Genomic DNA, 19,130 nt, shown 5'->3' with positions numbered 1-19,130 from the left:
AAGGAGCAATGGCGCGCTGGCGCTAATACTGGCTATGGCTCATTCCCTCATACAGATGTAATAACCAAGGAAGGGGGTTTCAAATGAGTCATTCACCAGTCCAAGCATCCATCAACATACACACTGCAGCAAGTATGACTATACTAGCGCATTTCGGAACAGCCATGCGCACTTTTTATAGCAAACGGGACCTTCCAGAAGTCTCCAGAACTCTGAGCTAGACCAATGGAATCAGGAGCAGGACCTGAGCACCTGACTCCTGAACTCCAATGGGAGATCGTCCCATGAGCATGCTCAGAGGATGGGATGAAGGACTTAGCCTCCCGAGAGAGTTGCTGCAAAGCTATCTCCTCAGCAATCTCCTCTGCAGAGGACAGAGAGCAGGAGAATGCAGGATGTGAGGGTCTAGATTTTCAGGGCAGAAATCTGACTCCTAACACTCTATGGTCTCAGGCACACCGTATCTGCAGACAACTTCTGAGATTAGTTTCTTCGCTGTAGCCTTGGCGGTGGCTTTCCACATGGTGAATGCTTCTCGTCATCCTAAGAAGAGGTCGACAAAGACACAAGTACTTACTCATAGGTTTCCACATTGGGAAGTTAAATGTAGTCTATCTGAAGGCGCTGGATAGGGACATTGGTGTGTGTCTCATAAGCGTCTTTGGTGGTGCGTTCCATGTTGTTGAGCACCTAGTTCAGAAAGCTCTAACGTGTTTAGCTGCAGTGACATTGAACCCAGGAGCTTACCAATGGTGGTAGATGAGGTCTGTCATGGCATTCTTAGATTGATGGGTATTGCTGTGGGTGCCTTGAGCCATCATGGGATACAGAACACGGGAAGACAAACTTTGTCCTCCATGTGCCACAGTCCTTCTGGTGACAGCTCCCTTCTCTTGCCATCTGCCAAATTCTTCAACACCAGCCTGTTGTTGTAGCCTCTGAAGAAGATCATAGGTCACAGGTGGGTCCGCCATGGGCTTGGGTCAGTACATCAGAAGCATGACTTTTCGTGACAGTACAGCCTAAAAGGTTTTGAGTAGTCTGAGAGACCTAAAGCCGTATAAAGCCGTAGCGGAAGCAATGGTCAGTTTGAGGGTATAGAAGTTTTCTAGGGTTTCAGACGTCAGTTGGAAAGGCTGGGTGGATAGTCAATCATAATGGGAAACCAAAATTAAATGATAGACCCAAGGACTTCAATATATTGAAAACAAAAAAAGCAAATAAACCCTTAAAATTTAACTTTTATTAATATATTAAAAGTACAACACTACAAGCAATCTTCTAAAAATAGTATAGAGGTATGATCAGACAAGGCTATCGAGGGTTCAATCAAAGACACCAATATATAGTCAGAAAAAATATATAGATTGTTATGGAGACTATAATTACCCTAAAATGCCCCTGTTCATCACCCTACCTGTTAGCAGAGGTTGACTCCCTAGTATGTGCTATATGGTGCCTCCGCTCCACGATAGTCAATTATACAGAGGCTGCATAAGGGCCGAGGCATTTCTGATCCATGGGTGGCAATATGAAACAAGGCCAAGAAAAGTTCTCAGGGCTGCAGAATTAGAAGGCAGGGTGAGCATCTCAATAGCCTTTGTTTCACCCGCCGCAGAAATACAGTGGCTCAAAAATGTGACAGTAGTACAGAAAAACTGTAGTTTCCTTTTAGCAGCTTTGCAGCAACTGTCTGCAAGGAACTGTGGGAGGGACAGTGTCACAATCTTTGTGTGTTAGACTTAGGGTGGAAACCTCCATGTATTGTAAGTTTTTGTGGCTTCACATCTGCAGCATCCATGTCTTCTTGTGGCCAGCACACAATGCCAGCAGGGTATCTGATAACTGGCAGGGCATATGTATTGATGGCGTGGATTGTATTCTTCCCATTGAGCTAGCTCTTCAGGATCCATCTTACCCTTTGATGGTATTTGGATGTTACTGCTTTCCTTGCCTCCTCATCATTACACCTTTCTGTATTTCTGTTAGTTGGCTGACTTCCCTGCCTGTCACCTTGATCTTTGTCTCTAGTCTTCTTTTCCAAGGGGGGCACATATTTCTGTTGTTCTTGCTGGTTGTATAGCCAAGCATTTCTATCATTGCCGAGGCAGTAGTATAGATCAGTTCATTAGTTTGAGTTATGGTGGTGGTAGGTATTGATGCAAGTGCTCTATTGGCATCTTCTAGCATACTGTCTGGTGGTGTTTCTTTGCTGAGCCTTGGCAGTCGATCTCACGTATTGATGGTATTTAGTTTGTCTAAGATCTTCTGTTTCAGATCAGCTGCAGTGCTCTCTAGTTGCAGGATTGGATCAGGATCTTCAGGGGTTGCACATATTGTTCTTCCAGGTCTTCATGTGGGGTGGATCTGCAGTGCAGTTGATCCATCTCAAGTTGTGATAATAGCTTTCTCTTTATGATATTGAAACGTAGGGTAACTAGATGTTTCTCAGTCTGTAGACCTGCAGGTCTAGTATCCATCCAGAGTTTGCTCATATGCTTCATATATCCTCTCTCATTTGGTCTGCTGTTATAGTAGCATTTCAACAGATCCAGGTTCTCTTGCCTTGTCCATGAATGGTTTGTTCCAGAAGCCTATTTATCATCAGATTGTCCTGGTTCCTCAACATCTGACGCGGACCTTGTTAATCCGGCCGATTTCCGAGCCGGTATGACTCTTTTTGTTCTTCACACTCTCATGTTTATTGAGGTAGGCACTATAGTGTTAGTAGTCTTTCCCAAAGACCACTATATACAGTCATATGTAAAAGTTTGGGCACCCCTATTAATGTTAACCTTTTTTCTTTATAACAATTTTGGTTTTTGCAACAGCTATTTCAGTTTCATATATCTAATAACTGATGGACTCAGTTATATTTCTGGATTCAAATGAGGTTTATTGTACTAACAGAAAATGTGCAATCTGCATTTAAACAAAATTTGACCGGTGCAAAAGTATGGGCACCCTTATCATTTTCTTGATTTGAAGACCCCTAACTACTTTTTACTGACTTCCTGAAGCACTAAATTGGTTTTGTAACCTCATTGAGCTTTGAACTTCATAGCCAGGTGTATCAAATCATGAGAAAAGGTATTTAAGGTGGCCACTTGCAAGTAGTTCTCCTTTTTGATTCTCCTATGAAGAGTGGCATCATGGGCTCCTCAAAACAACTCTCAAATGATCTGAAAACAAAGATTATTCAACATAGCTTTTCAGGGGAAGGATGCAAAAAGTTGTCTCAGAGATTTAACCTGTCAGTTTCCACTGTGAGGAACATAGTAAGGAAATGGAAGAACACAGGTACAGTTCTTGTTAAGCCCAGAAGTGGCAGGCCAAGAAAAGTATCAGAAAGGCAGAGAAGAAGAATGGTGAGAACAGTCAAGGACAATCCACAGACCACCTCCAAAGACCTGCAGCATCATCTTGCTGCAGATGGTGTCACTGTGCATCGGTCAACAATACAGCGCACTTTGCACAAGGAGAAGCTGTATGGGAGAGTGATGCGAAAGAAGCCGTTTCTGGAAGCACGCCACAAACAGAGTCGCCTGAGGTATGCAAAAGCACATTTGGACAAGCCAGTTACATTTTGGAAGAAGGTCCTGTGGACTGATGAAACAAAGATTGAGTTGTTTGGTCATACAAAAAGGCGTTATGCATGGAGGCTAAAAAACACAGCATTCCAAGAAAAACACTTGCTATCCACAGTAAAATTTGGTGGAGGTTCCATCATGCTTTGGGGCTGTGTGGCCAATGCCGGCACCGGGAATCTTGTTACAGTTGAGTGTCACATGGATTCAACTCAGTATCAGCAGATTCTTGACAATAATGTGCCAGAATCAGTGACGAAGTTGAAGTTACGCAGGGGATGGATATTTCAGCAAAACAATGATCCAAAACACCGCTCCAAATCTACTCAGGCATTCATGCAGAGGAACAATTACAATGTTCTGGAATGGCCATCCCAGTCCCCAGACCTGAATATCATTGAACATCTGTGGGATGATTTGAAGCGGGCTGTCCATGCTCGGCGACCATCAAACTTAACTGAACTGGAATTGTTTTGTAAACAGGAATGGTCACAAATACCTTCATCCAGGATCCAGGAACTCATTAATAGCTACAGGAAGCGACTAGAGGCTGTTATTTTTGCAAAAGGAGGATCTACGATATATTAATGTCACTTTTATGTTGAGGTGCCCATACTTTTGCACCGGTCAAATTTTGTTTAAATGCAGATTGCACATTTTCTGTTAGTACAATAAACCTCATTTGAATCCAGAAATATAACTGAGTCCATCAGTTATTAGATATATGAAACTGAAATAGCTGTTGCAAAAACCAAAATTGTTATAAAGAAAAAAGGTTAACATTAATAGGGGTGCCCAAACTTTAACATATGACTGTATATAGAATTGTGCTCAAAAGTTTACATACCCCAGCAGAATTTTTGCTTTCTTGGCCTTTTTTCAGAGGATATAAATGACAACACCAAACCTTTTTCTCCACTGTGGTTGGGTGAAGCCATTTATTGTAAAACTATTGTGTTTTCTCTTTTTAAATCATTTTTTTAACCAATTATTTTTTATTAAATTTTCAGAAAATTTTTAAACACACTAAGGTTCAAACAAAACCCATAAATACATACAATAACAAAGTACAATAGGTACCTGTACACATTCTATGTATACTCATTAAAACATGACTTCTTCACCATCCCACAGTGATATCACGGGAACTCACGGGTTAAAGCATGATGACATAATCCCAATAATGTAAGTTTCATAAGGCCAAATAAGGTTTTACATCTTCAGTGGCTGACCTCTGGCTATCCAACCATGGATCTCATTTACCCTGAATTCTCTTTTTGACTGAGATGAAATGATATGCTCCTCAAGAGCTTTCAAAGACACATTGGTGAGGGGGATTTTTAATAACTTCGAGGCTATTTGTCCCCAATAGTCTATAGTAACCGCCATCGTCAGAAGGGGTGGGGCAAACAAAGTTTTCTTATTCGTTTCACGTTCTAGTGTAAGACAGGTTGAGACCCTACAAGCATAAAGTGCTTTAATCTGTAGCCTCTTATGAGCATTATCCATTAACCACCAGTCTCTTACCCCAACAAGGACTGCCGCCCTATGGTATGCAAGCAAGTTAGGGACTCCCATTCCTCCTGCATCATACCACTAATACATCAACTTTCTAGCCACCCTCGGTCTTTTACGAGCCCAAATAAAATGATTAGCCATTTTTTTGAAGAGACGAGAGAAATCTAATAGGAACTTTGACTGGAATACACCTAAAATAATATAAAATTTTAGGGAGCACCATCATTTTAAAAATATTGATCCTGTCTATCCATGACACTGGAATAGATTGAAATTCGTCTAATTCTATCTTGGTCTCTTTCAGGAGGTTGGAGAAGTTTCTCTCTATAAGCTGTTTAGAGTGTGTAAGAACTATACCTAAATATGGGATTCCTTCATCTACCCATTTAAAAGGGTATTTACATTCCAATAATCCTCGAGTCGTGGACGGAACCAAAACAGGAAAAACTAATGATTTAGTGGCATTAAGTTTATAGTACGATACTTTAGCGAATTCCTCTAATGTGGTGACAGTGGCAGGAAAGGATGATTCCATATCGGTGCACGAGATAATTACATCACCCGCGTACAGTCCAATTATGTGAATTACCGGCCCAACTCTAATGCCCACTATATTCGGAGAAGCAAGTACTTTTTCAGCTAATGGCTCCATGCACAAAGCGAAGATGATGGGAGACAAGGGGCAGCCCTGATGTGTTCTGTTAGTTATTGCAAATGAGTTTGACAAAAATCCCGACAACAATACCCTAGCATTGGGGTTGGAATACATGGCACAGATCACTGACAATATGGGGCCCACCAAGCGAAACTTAGTCAACACTCCTAAGATATCCCCAGTGCATCCTGTCAAAGGCTTTTCAGCATCCAAAGACAGGAATGCACTGGAGAGTCCACAGAGCTCCGCCACCTTGATTAAGTTAATCATTCTGTGCGTCCCATTTTTTGTTTCTCGACCCACCACAAAACCAACCTGATCCGGGGAAATTAGTGTGGGAATAATGTGATGTAATCTTAAAGCTAATATTTTAGATAAAATTTTTACATTGCAATTTAGAAGTGCAATAGACCTAAAGTTGCTAGGACACGTTGGAGATTTCCCTGGTTTTGGCAGAGTAGAGATCGTAGCTTCTAAGTTAGTTTTAGATACAGACTCCTTATCCAGCCATAATGTATACAAATGTAGGAGAAAGGGGGTTAGAATCTTCTGGAACTGACCATAGTATTCATTTGGTAACCCATCCCGACCCGGGACCTTATGACCTTTGGTGGACCTAATGGTGGTCCAAATTTCCTCATTCGTAAAGGGTGCATTAATGAAATTCAATTGTTCCTGGGAAACCCTTGGTAAGCTAATGCTTTGCAAGTACTGATCAATCGCCACTGGAGAGGGCTGGGGCGTATCAGGGGCTTCCCCCTAAATTATAAAGTTGAGTATAATATCTAGCAAACTCATTCACAATCTCCATTGGGTTTCTGATATGTTTCCCCTGGGGGTCCACCAAATGATCAATCCTGGATCTTACCTATCTTTTCTTGACGCTACGGGCTAAAACAGCATCGGCTCTGTCCCTAGATGCGTAGAATTTTGATTTAAGCTTTTAACTTATGTTCATACACTGACAGGAGATTCTCTCTCAATTTAAATCTAATATTGTAACTCTCTTCAGACAATGCCTGAGATGGGGATGATTTATTTAGAGAGTCTAATTGCCTGAGACGAGAAATGAGGCTGTCTCTATATTTTTCTCTGTTGCGCTTCAAATAGGACGCTTGCTGTAAAAAAATCCCCCTTATAACAGCCTTATGCGTTGACCACAGGGATTCATCAGTTTCTTCCCCATTATCATTTTCATGGAAATAATATGTCAGTTCCGCCGTACTCTCTTTACTACCTGTTCATCCAGAAGGAGGGACGTGTTCATCCGCCATCTCGAGGAAGAGTTAGCCTGGTGACTCATAGCTAATTTCAGGGATACAGGGGCATGATCCGACAATGAAATCGGACCAAAATTCGCTGAAATGCATCTACCCAATGCCTTATTGTCCACTAGAAAGAAATCTATCCTACTATAAGTCCGATGACGGAAGGAATAGAAAGTATAATCCTTTTCATCAGCATGGGAGTATCTCCAAAAATCATGTAAATGGTATTCATTTATTAATGATTTCAACTTCCTCCGGACTCGGACTGTCCTATTGGAACAATCTGCAACTCTGTCCAATGGAATATTAAAGTCCCCACATATGATTCTCTCACCGTTGGCTAATTCAGATGTTTTCTGCAAAACATTACGGATGAAGGGGTATTGTGCTTCATTTGGGGCATATAATACTACCAGAGTGTATACCTCTCCATTTAAGGAGCAAATTAATTAAAAAAAATCTGCTCTCTGGGTCTGCATGCATATGGAGTCTTTTAAAAGCAACCGTATTTTTGATCTTTATAAAAAAAAAAAACCTCTTTTTACTCGTATTCTTTGCAAAGATTGTATGAGGGAATTGCGGATGATGTATCCTGCAATTATCAGCCTCCAACAGATGCGACTCCTGTAAACAGATAATTTCGGCCTGTGACTTCCGCACTTCCCTCCATAACATAGATCTTTTCTCTGAGGAAGTCAGTCCCCGTACATTCAGGGATAAAATTTGGATACTCATGACATAATACAAAATTTCCTATTCCTATTCCTCTGAAGCACAATTAACATTCCCCGCGCCCCCAACCATCAAGACCCGGTTATGTGTACACAAGCCTACCCGACATATACAATGCTGTGTGAAGATATCAAGTATACAAGTACTAAAGTGTAGATCATACAAAAAACAGCAAAAATGAAGAAAAACAAAAACATGAACCAAAAAGCAGGATGCAAAGTTTCAAATGCATCCTAAAAACATCAGTTATAATTCACCAATAACTGCATGGGGAAAGTGAGCTCTTCCAACTCCACCTCTCTCAGTGAAGTTGCTCACAGTCCTGGATCACAAAAATAGTAACCCTCCACAAGGCTCCAGAGTAACGGACCATGTCCCTCCCTCCATGTCAGTCTGGAAACCACTCCTGGGCAATCTTTGTCCCTTGTGACTGGTGTTTAGGAACAAAAGGAATTTTCCAACTGGTAAGTTTATCCTCCACTTGTATAGGGGAATGACAAACCACCATCCGCCCATCATATGAAATCAACGGCTTTACTGGGTTAAACCTCCATCTATATCTTGTACCAACATCCCAAAGGGCTATACACGCATGTGCAAATTCTCTCCTTTTAGCCAAAGTTACAGCAGATAAGTCTGGGAAAACTTGGAGACTCTGCATCTATCTTTTGCATGAATATATCCTTGGTGGTAAAAAACTCCAGTCTTGCCAATGTATAGCTAGGGAGATCCTGATCCCCATGTCTCGGCTTAGGTGTTCTGTGAACTCTGTCAACCATCAAATCTTTGGTGGATAATTCAGGAAGAACAGCCTGAAGATATTTTTGAAGAAAGGGAGGTAACTCTTTATCAGTGAACCCCTCTGGTATGCCCCTTATGCGGATGTTATTCCTATGGGATCTACCTTCAAGGTCATACACTTTATCACTGACCCATGACAATTCCTCTCTGAGCACCTCATTTTCATCCATCAAAGCATTAAACGATATAGTGTATTCAGCCATTTTATTTTCCATATGACTGGTGCGCTCTTCTAGGGCTGATATCTCCCCCTTCATTTCCTGTAGCATAACATGCATATTTTCCTTCAGGGAGGCCCTTAGGGAAGTGAGAAGTCCCTGCATGTCTTCTCTTGTTAGCGGGCCAGCACATTATTGCTGCTGATCTCCTGCAGCACCCGCACCTCCCCCAGAGCCCGGCGAGGAGAGTGAGGACCCCGTTGGAGATGCCGGCGCAATTTTACCTGCGGTCCCCAAGTAAGGCAGTCTTGGCGGGGACCCGTGCTTCTGGGCTCGGCCACGTGTGATCATGTGCCCCAGGCAGTATGGAAGCTGATGCCGCTTATGTGGAGGAGCAGGGAGGTCTGTAAAAGCCGATTTAAGCTGGTTTAGGTAAGGTGCCTCAGGAGCACTTCAGCTATGCAGCCCCAGTGTTCAGCTTGCAGGCCACATTCCTCCTTTTTTAAATCATAATGACAATCCAAAATATCCAAATGACCCTGATCAAGAGTTCACATACCCCATTTCTTAATACCATGTATTGCTACCTATAACATCAATGACAACTTGAAGTCTTTTGTTGTAGTTGTTGATGAGGTTGTTTATTTTCTCAGACAGTAATGCTGCCCAGAGTGGCTCAATGATTGTTAGGAACGGCAGAACGCACTAAATAAATAAATAATAAAGTGCGATCGCCGCTCAGGGTCCATCGTGCAGTAGGTGTTAAAACCGCTGCTAGACAATGGCAGACGCGCTATATGGCGGTATAATGCGCACGGGTTCAGCGTCACCCGATGTGCGCAGAGCGGACTCTGTTAACTCAGAGAGGCGCTGTAACACAAACATAAACACTGAGCCTGTTAGACTCACAGGTCTCAGCGAAATTGCACGCACGGTATCTGGTCACAGGACACGGGTCCAAAACAGGGGACGGTGTCCGTCTAGACCTACCGTGCGTGCGGCGTCGCTACTGCGGACGCCGGTAAGTGCTGCTGAATGCAGCGTGGCAACAGACACTGCCGCTGATCGACAGTGCCCGGTAGCAGGAGCACTGTCGGACGCTAGGACTGAAGTGCGGTGTGCACAGTGGCCAATGGCTAGCCACTGATTGGCGCTGATTCTTCTTCTAGTTCCCTATCCACATGCGTAATATCAGAGTGAGGGGAATCTTAATAAGTCAGTCACCAGAATCATAAATCCATCACCATTCACACATCTAGCAAGTAAAGTCTATACTAGCACATGGCCGAGCGGCCATGCGGACCTTTTATAGTCGTGCGGGACCTTCCAGATCTCTGAGATGGACCAATGAGATCAGGAGAAGGACCTGAGCATGTGACTACCCATCTCCAATGGGAGATCGTCTTGTGAGCATGCTCAGTAGAGCGGCGGAGGGACTTAGCCTCTGGAGCGATTTGCTGCTGAGCAGTCTGCATTGCTATTGCTGACCCAAAGGTGGCAGCAACAGCCAGACCCATAGAGCAGGTCTGGGCAGAGCGTCTGTGATGCTGGGATTGCTGAGCAATCTCCTCTGCGGTCGATAAATAATGGGAGACCGCAGAATGTGAGGCTCTGGATTCCTGCTGAGCTGCAGCAGGAACCTGATGCCTAACAATGATATTGAGGTCAGGAGACCGATATGGCCACTCCACAACCTTCACTTTGTTCTGCTGTAGCCAATGACAGGTCGACTTGGCCTTGTGTTTTGGATCATTGTCATGTTGGAATGTCCAAGTACGTCACATGCACAGCTTCCAGTCTGATGATTGCAAATTTGCCTCTAGTATTTGCTTATAACGTGCTGCAGTCATCTTTCCTTCAACTTTGACCAAGTTTCCTGTGCCTTTGTAGCTCACACATTCCCAAAACATCAGCAATCCACCCCTATGCTTTACAATGGTGTTCCTTTCATCATAGGCCTTGTTGACCTCTCTTCAAATTTAACATTTTTGGTTGTGGCCAAAAAGTTCAATTTTGGTTTCATCACTCCAAATTACCTTGTTCCAGAAGTATTGAGGCTTGTCTCTATGCTATTTTGCATATTGTAGGTGAGATACTTTGTGGCATTTGCGCAGTAATGGCTTTCTTCTGGCGACTCGACCATGCAGCTCATTTTTCTTCAAGTGCCTCCTTATTGTGCATCTTGAAACAGCCACACCTCTAGTTTTCAGAGAGTCCAGTATTTCAGCTGATGTTGTTTGTGACTTTTTCTTTGCACCCCGAACAATTTTCCTGGCAGTTGTGGACGAAATTTTTGTTGGTCTACCTGACCGTGGTTTTGTTTTTACAAAGCCCCTGATTTTCCATTTGTTAATCACAGTTTGAACACTGCTGACTGGCATTATCAATTCCTTGGATTTTTTTTGTATTCCTTTCCTGTTTTATACAGTTCAACTACTTTTTCCCATAGATCCATTGACAGTTCTTTTGCTTTCCCCAAGACTCACAATCAAGAAACATCAGAGGCTGGATGAAAAATGCAAGAGTCTGTCTGGATCCCAAAAACTCAGCTTTTATGCACACACACTGATTACAAGCAAACAGGTCACAGCTGAGGATGTTACCTTTAGTAGCCATTCAAACCCATTTGTGTCAACTTCTGTGCATGTTATCAGGCCAAAATCACCAAAGTATGTGAACTTTTGATCAGGGTCATTTGTATGTTTGGTTTTTCACTATGATTTAAAAGAGAAAACGCAGTAGTTTGACAATAAATGGCTTCACCCAGCCACTAACCGTGAGTGGAGAAAAAGTTTTGGTGTTATCATTCATAATCTCTGGAAAAAGGCCAAGAAAGCAAAAATTCTGCTGGGGTATGTAAACATTTGAGCGCAAATATATATATATATATATATATATATATATATATATACACATATACAATACATATACATATATACATACAGTTGTGTGAAAAAGTGTTTGCCCCCTAAACCTAATAACTGGTTGGTCCATCCTTAGTAGCGACTACTGCAATTAAGTGTTTGCGATAACTGGCAATGAGTCTTTTACAATTTACAGAATTGTTGTAATTCAGCTACATTGGAGGGTTTCCTAGCATAAACCACCTTTTTAGCGTAATGCCACAGCATCTCAATTGGATTAAGGTGGCTAGGCCACTCCAAAATGTTAATTTTGTTTTTTATTAAGCCAATCAGAGGTGGACTTGCTGGTGTGTTTTTGATCATTGTCCTGCTGCATAACCCAAGTGCGCCTCAGCTTGAGGTCACGAACAGATTGCTAGACATTCTCCTTCAGGATCACATCTTTTGTGGTATACTTGATAAAAATGACCCTGTGGGCTTCTCTATGTGGGTGAAACCACACAGCCCATTAGGGAACGGATCTCTAAACACAAATCCACCATCAGGTGCAAAAATCTACTCCTCCCAATCCCATCACATTTTGTTGCAGCAGGCCACAGCATTGCTCAACTAAAATTTCAAATAATAGAGCAGGTCCAGACACCACGCAGGGGGGTAACCGCATAAATTTACTAAAAAGAAGAGAAGCTTATTGGATCCATGAGTTGAACTCATTGGCACCTAAGGGGTTAAATAAAGAATACGACGTACAATCTTTTTTGACATTATAAATATTTTTGCATTTTCCATTATTGTTACATTGGCGTCTCTGCATATTATTTTTCTATATGTAATAAGCTGTGACATAATTATAATCTACATGATATTAACATTATGAATCTTTATTACAGAATTCCCAGAATTGAATATAGTGTTTGTGAGCACGGACCAACACTGATCACAGTCCCACTTGAACAGCACTATGATATACGCCTTTATTCTATCACTGCACCAAGACACAGCCTGGACGCATCCGCACTCTAAGCAGGACGACTCCCGCGAGAGTAATCCATAATGATAGACAGGCATCTAGCACGCCCTCCCCTTTAGGTTCTTCCTGCCTGTGGAACTCACAGGATGACACCATTGAACCGCACGCTAAGGCACTTCCGCCCTAGCACTTCCGGTTAGCGGCAATAACCACCGGGTATATATAGCACGGGCCGGCGCACGTCAGACACCACGGGAGACAAGCGGTGGAAACCGCGTCCAGACCATTACCCACCTCACGCCCTCATAACCGGTAAGATACCACACTTCTGCAATGTGTCTCTTGATCGGCTGCATTGTTACAATATATCATTAGAGGACCTTCTTTCTTAGGTTCTTTTGATTCAACAGACAATCAATCCTCCATGCTTTGGCATTATTCTTTATGGTATGTTACACCACCACGCCACTATGGGCACACGGAAACTTGGGTGCAGACGTGCTATATAATGTTAACAGTATCCTCTCTCTATAGGACAGGTTGCCCTATAAACAAGTGTATTCAGTACATTACATAGGTATGTGCTCATATATATTTTGGGGTCCTTCGGTGTGCATATAATTCCTATGGATAAAAGTCCAAATCTCTATACTTGCTATAATTTGTTATAGGTATACGGCTAAAATACTATTTTTGTATACATCTGTACCCAGAAATATTTCATTGTATATACTTTGGTTTATTTATTTGATATTTTGTAATTTTATTTTCAGTACATTGACGAAGGTCGCTGTGACCGAAACGTTTATTGTATGTACTGTATTTCATTAAAATACTTCTTCTCACCTTCATAATTCACGTGTGTGTGCCAAGTTAGTTTATACAAATATACGGATTGTGATCCTACTTGTGCACCACCACCTTAAGAGTTGTGCCAACGGTTTCTATATATTTCTTATGGTGGAGTCATAAACACTAACCTTAACTCAGGCAAGTGAAGCCTGCAGTTCTTTGGATGTTATTGTGGAGTCTTTTGTGAACTCTTGGATGAGTCGTCGCTTCGCTCTTGGGGTAATTTTGATAGGCCGGCCACTGCTGGGAAGGTTTGCCACTGTTCCATGTTTTCGCCATTTGTGGATAATGGCTCTCACTGTGGTTCGCTGGAGTCCAAAAGCTTTAGAATTGACTTTTAACCTTTTCCAGACTGATGGATATCAATTACTTTGTTTCTCATTTGTTCAAGAATTTCTTTGGATCCAGACATTATCTCTAGCTTTTGAGGAACTTTGGGTCTACTTCGCTTGGTCAGCAGGTCCTATGTAAGTGATTTCTTGAGAATAGGTTTGTCAGTAATCAGGCCTGTGTGTGGCTAGGGAATTTGAACTCCGCTTCCCAAAGAACTGATAAACCACAGTTAATTTATGTTTTAAGGTGGAGGGGGCAATCACTTTTTTTTTTTCACACAGGGCCCTGTAGGTTTGAATTTCCCTTTTCCTTAATAATGAAGACCTTAATTTAAAAACTTCATTTTGTGTTTACTTGTGATATCTTTGTCTAATATTTAAATTAGTTTGTGGTCTGAAACATTGTGTGACAAACATGCAAAAGAATAGGAAATTAGGAGGGGGCAGTCACTTTTTCACACAACTGTGTGTATATAGTAGTAGTCATTACTTTTTAAAAGTCTCATAAATAATATATGCCAAACTTTCTAGATATTGCATTTTTATCAGCCATACTCAACAACCATGTGCTATACATTTACTGTTAGTCAGTGCATTTACAGAGATTCCTTCACTACTTGTTTCTTTGGGAACGCACTGCACAAGCTGGTTATCTGTGAGGCTCTGGTGACATCTAGATGTTCCCAAAGATCACTTAGTCAATGGTCTTCTCTAAATGGCAGGTGGACATATAAATATAGACTAAGAGAGAGCAAGATCAGCAGCTGCTGGCTGTTTTCGTGCCATGGAGCAGTCTGTGATGTAAAACATAGAGTGTATGTTGGCACAAACAGGCTGCAAGTGAAAAAGACTCCCTTTCCTGTTGTGCTCATCAGGCTTGTCTCCAAGGACTCTTCACTGCTTCTGGAGAAGACACCATTACAGCAGCAAGCAGCTGGGACTGTACCAATTGTGATCTTCACAATCCTTCATCAGACGCGCTCATTGACGACATATATCAGGTTGGCCACATCTCCATACCCATGAATATTTTAAGAACTTGCATATGATCTTACGTAATCATTTAACGGGAAATTTTACTTGCATTTCTTGAACTTTGTACTCATTCTATATTTTTTAATTATTATCTGTAACATATTTATATGATTCATTTACTGACTCCAATATTTTATATTACTGATCATTACTAAATCTACCGGTAGCATACGGTACTTTATCCAAAGACAAAGCTCTTATGTCAGTTGAAGGGCTTCATGGAAGAATTTAGGTGAGTTTTGGGCTCTAAAACATCTACAATAACTCGATATAATTTCCCAAATGTCTCTGTGACATAAATTAACTACAACTATAATAAGTGTGTTTGACGCTAATGAGAAGACCACACACATTGCTCTATGGTAAAAATGTAGATAATTCCTTAGTTAGACTATAACCTTCAAGGGGTCAACATGACCTTTTTGCAGTAGGCACATTTTTTTCAATCACAATTTAATATCTGTAATACAAAAGACAAACAAATCAAGTAGAACTTGTAGTTGGACAAAAGACATGAAGAAAATAATACGAATATGAGGTGACAAGATAAATTTTCACACTTTTTTAGCTAGTTGCAGCTACTAGTTTATTCATGGTTTCTAGTTTTTGATGTATGTCTGGGGTGAGGAACCTCAGGCCCACCAGCCGTTTACAGCCCTTGATGACCTTTATCCTACCCTCTGGGCAAATTCCTGGGGGCCACAGTGCTTGGGCCAGCAGCTGTATTGTGATGGCCGCCGTCCCTTTAATTGCTTCTTGCTCTGTGATCATGAACTGGCAATGTTCACTACTGAATGCTGAGGAGCATGCAATGAAAGATTATATACTGACACCAGTGCCAGCGTCAGGATGTACTTTGTGGACAGAGTTAGCGCTCGATTTGTACAGCCCTCGAAGTATGGTATAAATATCCAAATGGCCTGTCACGCCATTCTGTCTGTACCTGGTTGTCGGCGTGACAATGCATATCTTTGCTTTAACCCTTTGCTCCTTTCCCCCTGATTGAGCTGGGATACTGCTGGCTGTTACATGTATGGAGCCTGCTCAGTTCCCTGCTCTGCTGCGTAGCCGTACATGTGCTGCTAGGTCTTTGCTCTGCTGCTTGACCATCCGCATGTGCGTCCCTGGTTGCCGTTGTGGAAGCTGTGTAACTAACGTTAAAGGTGCTTGTATGTCACCATAGAACCGAGACAGATCAAAAGTTAAAGGGTTTTATTTACAGTGATATGATACTCCTCGCAGGGAGAAAGCAGTGGGTGCTAAACAGGTTTTAAAGCAGTATATCAAACAGTCAAAAGGATTAACAGTTAGAAACAGGTGTTCTTGGAACTTATCAGTCTGCTGAGTACTTGCTTGTAGGGTCGTCTTCTCCCGCGTCGGCGCCGTCAGCAGCGGCACTTGTTGTCTCTCTAGACACTGTAGGCTCTGCAGTCTCTAAGGACCCACAACAGGGGTCTCGGGGGTTAGTGAAGAAATGCAGTGGGAACACAAGGCATTCCGGGTGTCCCCTGCTCTGAGTCTATGCTCCAAAACTAAACAGTCTCTCAGCAGGAATCAAGGGCTTTATGTCTCTATAAGTCTCTCAACAGCAGTCAGGGGTTGTGCACCAATACCGCAGGTACCGGGGCTACGCACAGGGGTCACTGTCTCTGCACAGGGGTCAGAGCGCACCTCTCCAATCACTGCAGGCTCTGGTCTCACGTACTCACAAGATGCAGCCACTCTCCACAGTCCCCCTGGATTTGTCCTCTGAACGGGAGTTCTCCCCTGCGTGCAGCTGCAACCTGCCCTGTCCCCTGCACACGCTACTCTGAGCTTCGCGTGCTCTCAGGCTGCCCTCCTTCCTGTTCCTCTCTCCTCCCAGCAGTCACATGACCTAGCACGTCCAGGGCAGAAAGTCTTCCCCGTAGCAAGCCTGCTGTCTGGCCATGTGGTTCCAGATCAGGAGCGGAGAAGGTAATCCCCCTCTGAGTCTTCTTGTGCTTCACCCCCTTACAGCTGTCCGCGGGTTGCGAGGTCATTTGCAGCTGGTGCATGACTTTCCATGTGTGTCTAGGCTTTCAGATGCTGCCAGGTGCTCTAAGCCTCAGTTCCTGCACTGATTGTGTTGTAATGGTTTCTGTGTGTGCTTAGGGCGTGCGCAGCCACACCTCCCCTGCTTTTATCAGGGTTAGTGTGTGTACTTGAAATGCTGTCCCCAGCCAATTGCTGAGGGGTAGCTCCTTTATAAACTTCCCCTTCCCTGCTGGGCGTTGCCAGAGCTACTCACAAAGCTCCTGAACTTTGCCATGTGTGTTTTGTGTCTGTGTCCCTGGACCTCTCCTGTTTATGTTTTGGTACCTAAGTCCCTGCCTTGATTCCTGCTTTGTCCTGTTCCTGCGCCCTGCCCTGGAGGTGGTATATCCAGGCCTTAATCCTTGATCCTGACCCTGTCTGAACTGTGTCTGCTGTTATGTTTCTGGAATCCCTCTGTGTTTGGAGCCTCGCACCCAGTGACTCGGAGTCTCTTGTAACCGGTGTTCCTGCTGAGCATCTACTACCCTGTGCTCTGACTACCATGCGGTGCTAGCTCCATGCAGGCCCAGCAATCCTGCGGTTCTAGCACCATCACGCTTGAGTTCCTTCCTAGGTCTGATGCCCGGAGCCTGACGACCGCAGTCTGGAACCTGATGACCGCTCCCTGGAGCCTGGAGCTTGATGACTGCAGTGGTGCCTGTAGGTCATGTCGGATGTCCGGAACCGAACGACTCCTGTTTGATGTCTGCCGGTGACTCTTATGTCCAGCCTGTGTCCTGAGGACCCTGATGTCCTGCCTGTTTTCCGATGTCCTGCCTGTGTTCCAATGTCCAGCCTGTGTCCTGATGTCCTGATGTCCAGCCTGTGTATTGATGTCCTCATGTACCCTTATGTCCTGCCTGTGTCTCGATGTACCGCCTATGTGTGCCTCATTGATCCGTTGGTGCCTTGGGGTCCAATGGGTGGTACCCTTCTGGGAGGTGTGGAATTGGGAGCCTGGCATAGCCGGGTTTCGCCTTTGTACTGTGTGGCTTTACTATAAGTAAACTTTACATTCTTTATACCTGAAGTTGTGTGGTGTCATCAAGTCCTACGTGTCTTCTCCTTGTTCATGTCATGTCGGACACTGTTCGCACCAGGGTGTCCGGCAGACAGCGGTAATACCCCATCCTACCACTTGGTTCTCAGCGGCGCTGGTTGGTCTTCTGATCCGGATTGGATAGGGTTAACCAGGTTGTCATTCTGGCTGAGGGCTTAGCCACGCCCTCTGTCTTTAAATTGTCCTGCGTGACTATGGGCGTCGCCAACTATAGCTCTTGCCTTGTGCTAGCGATACCGGTCTGGAGTGGTGGTCTAAGGATCATACGGTTTCTGGTGTAGTATATTCTGTTGTTGTATATTCTGTTGTTGCCATTTTGCCTCCCTGTGTTGTATTTTTTGGTTGCCCTTGCACATTATTGTATTCTCCTGTGTGTACGCGATGTGGTGCGTTTCCTTTATCCCTGTCCATACTTATTTGTGGGGTCTGGTGTTTGGTCTCCTCACTGGGTGGAGGGTGGTGGGTGGTGGGTTCAGCTTAGGGCTGGACAGGAGACAAGGACAGGGTGGAGGCCCAGGCAGGCACACCTTCAGTGTAAACCTTGGGTTGAGGGACAGACAGGGTCTCCCCTAGTCTGAGGGACACCGCAGGGGCCCCGGGGTTTCATCCTAAAGTTACCTAGGCTTCCCATCACAGTTCACATGCTCAGCTGCCACAAAAGCCTTGTTCGGGTAGGCTCGGGCCCCCCTCTGTGGTATAGAGGGTCCATATTGTGTCCCCAGGAGACGCCCAACCCTCGCCGTCGGCATTGAGGCGCCTGCTGGGCCGCGTCTGCGGCTGCAGTCGTGTCATGGCCCTTGGCATTAAAAAGGTTGCCCAATCAGTAGAGTCATAGTCCTTTTAATGCAACCTTGTCATTTAAAGAGTTACAGTATGCAAGGATCCCATTATGGTGCTGTTTGTATATTATGGAATGTTTCTTGTTAAAATGTAACCATTCTGCTTTTTTTGTGGTGGGCTTAGTGCCAATGTTTGAAAAATTTCTCTTTTTTTGGTCCACACACATTATGATGACCCCCTCTAGTCCTCCAAACAATATAATGCCACCCTCCATATAGCCCTCCAAACAATTTAACCCCTTCACGACATGCACCGTACTAGTACGGCGCATGTCGTGTCTCCCCCTTTGATGTGGGCTCCAGCGAAGAGCCCACATCTTTCCAGGTACATGTCAGCTGTTTCGCCCCATTCAAAATAAAATTATAAAAAAATCAAACATACACATATTTGGTATCACCGAGTT

General features: G+C 43.6%; 1 protein-coding gene across 1 annotated transcript in view; it reads left to right on the top strand.

Moving 5' to 3' along the window:
* The window catches only part of BEST3 (bestrophin 3), a 95,903-nt gene that overhangs the window by 14,017 nt on the left and 62,756 nt on the right, over positions 1-19,130 (top strand). The window contains exon 2 of the mRNA XM_073555511.1: positions 14,613-14,738. The gene's annotated coding sequence lies outside the window, so the exon portion shown is untranslated. The remainder of the gene's footprint in view (positions 1-14,612; positions 14,739-19,130) is intronic.

The sequence above is a fragment of the Dendrobates tinctorius genome, unplaced genomic scaffold (assembly GCF_039654945.1).
Source record: "Dendrobates tinctorius isolate UK_male_01 unplaced genomic scaffold, ASM3965494v1 ptg000224l, whole genome shotgun sequence".
Classification (NCBI taxonomy): domain Eukaryota; kingdom Metazoa; phylum Chordata; class Amphibia; order Anura; family Dendrobatidae; genus Dendrobates; species Dendrobates tinctorius.
Note: the sequence above shows the minus strand (reverse complement) of the source record. Positions and strands in the feature narration are given on the sequence as shown.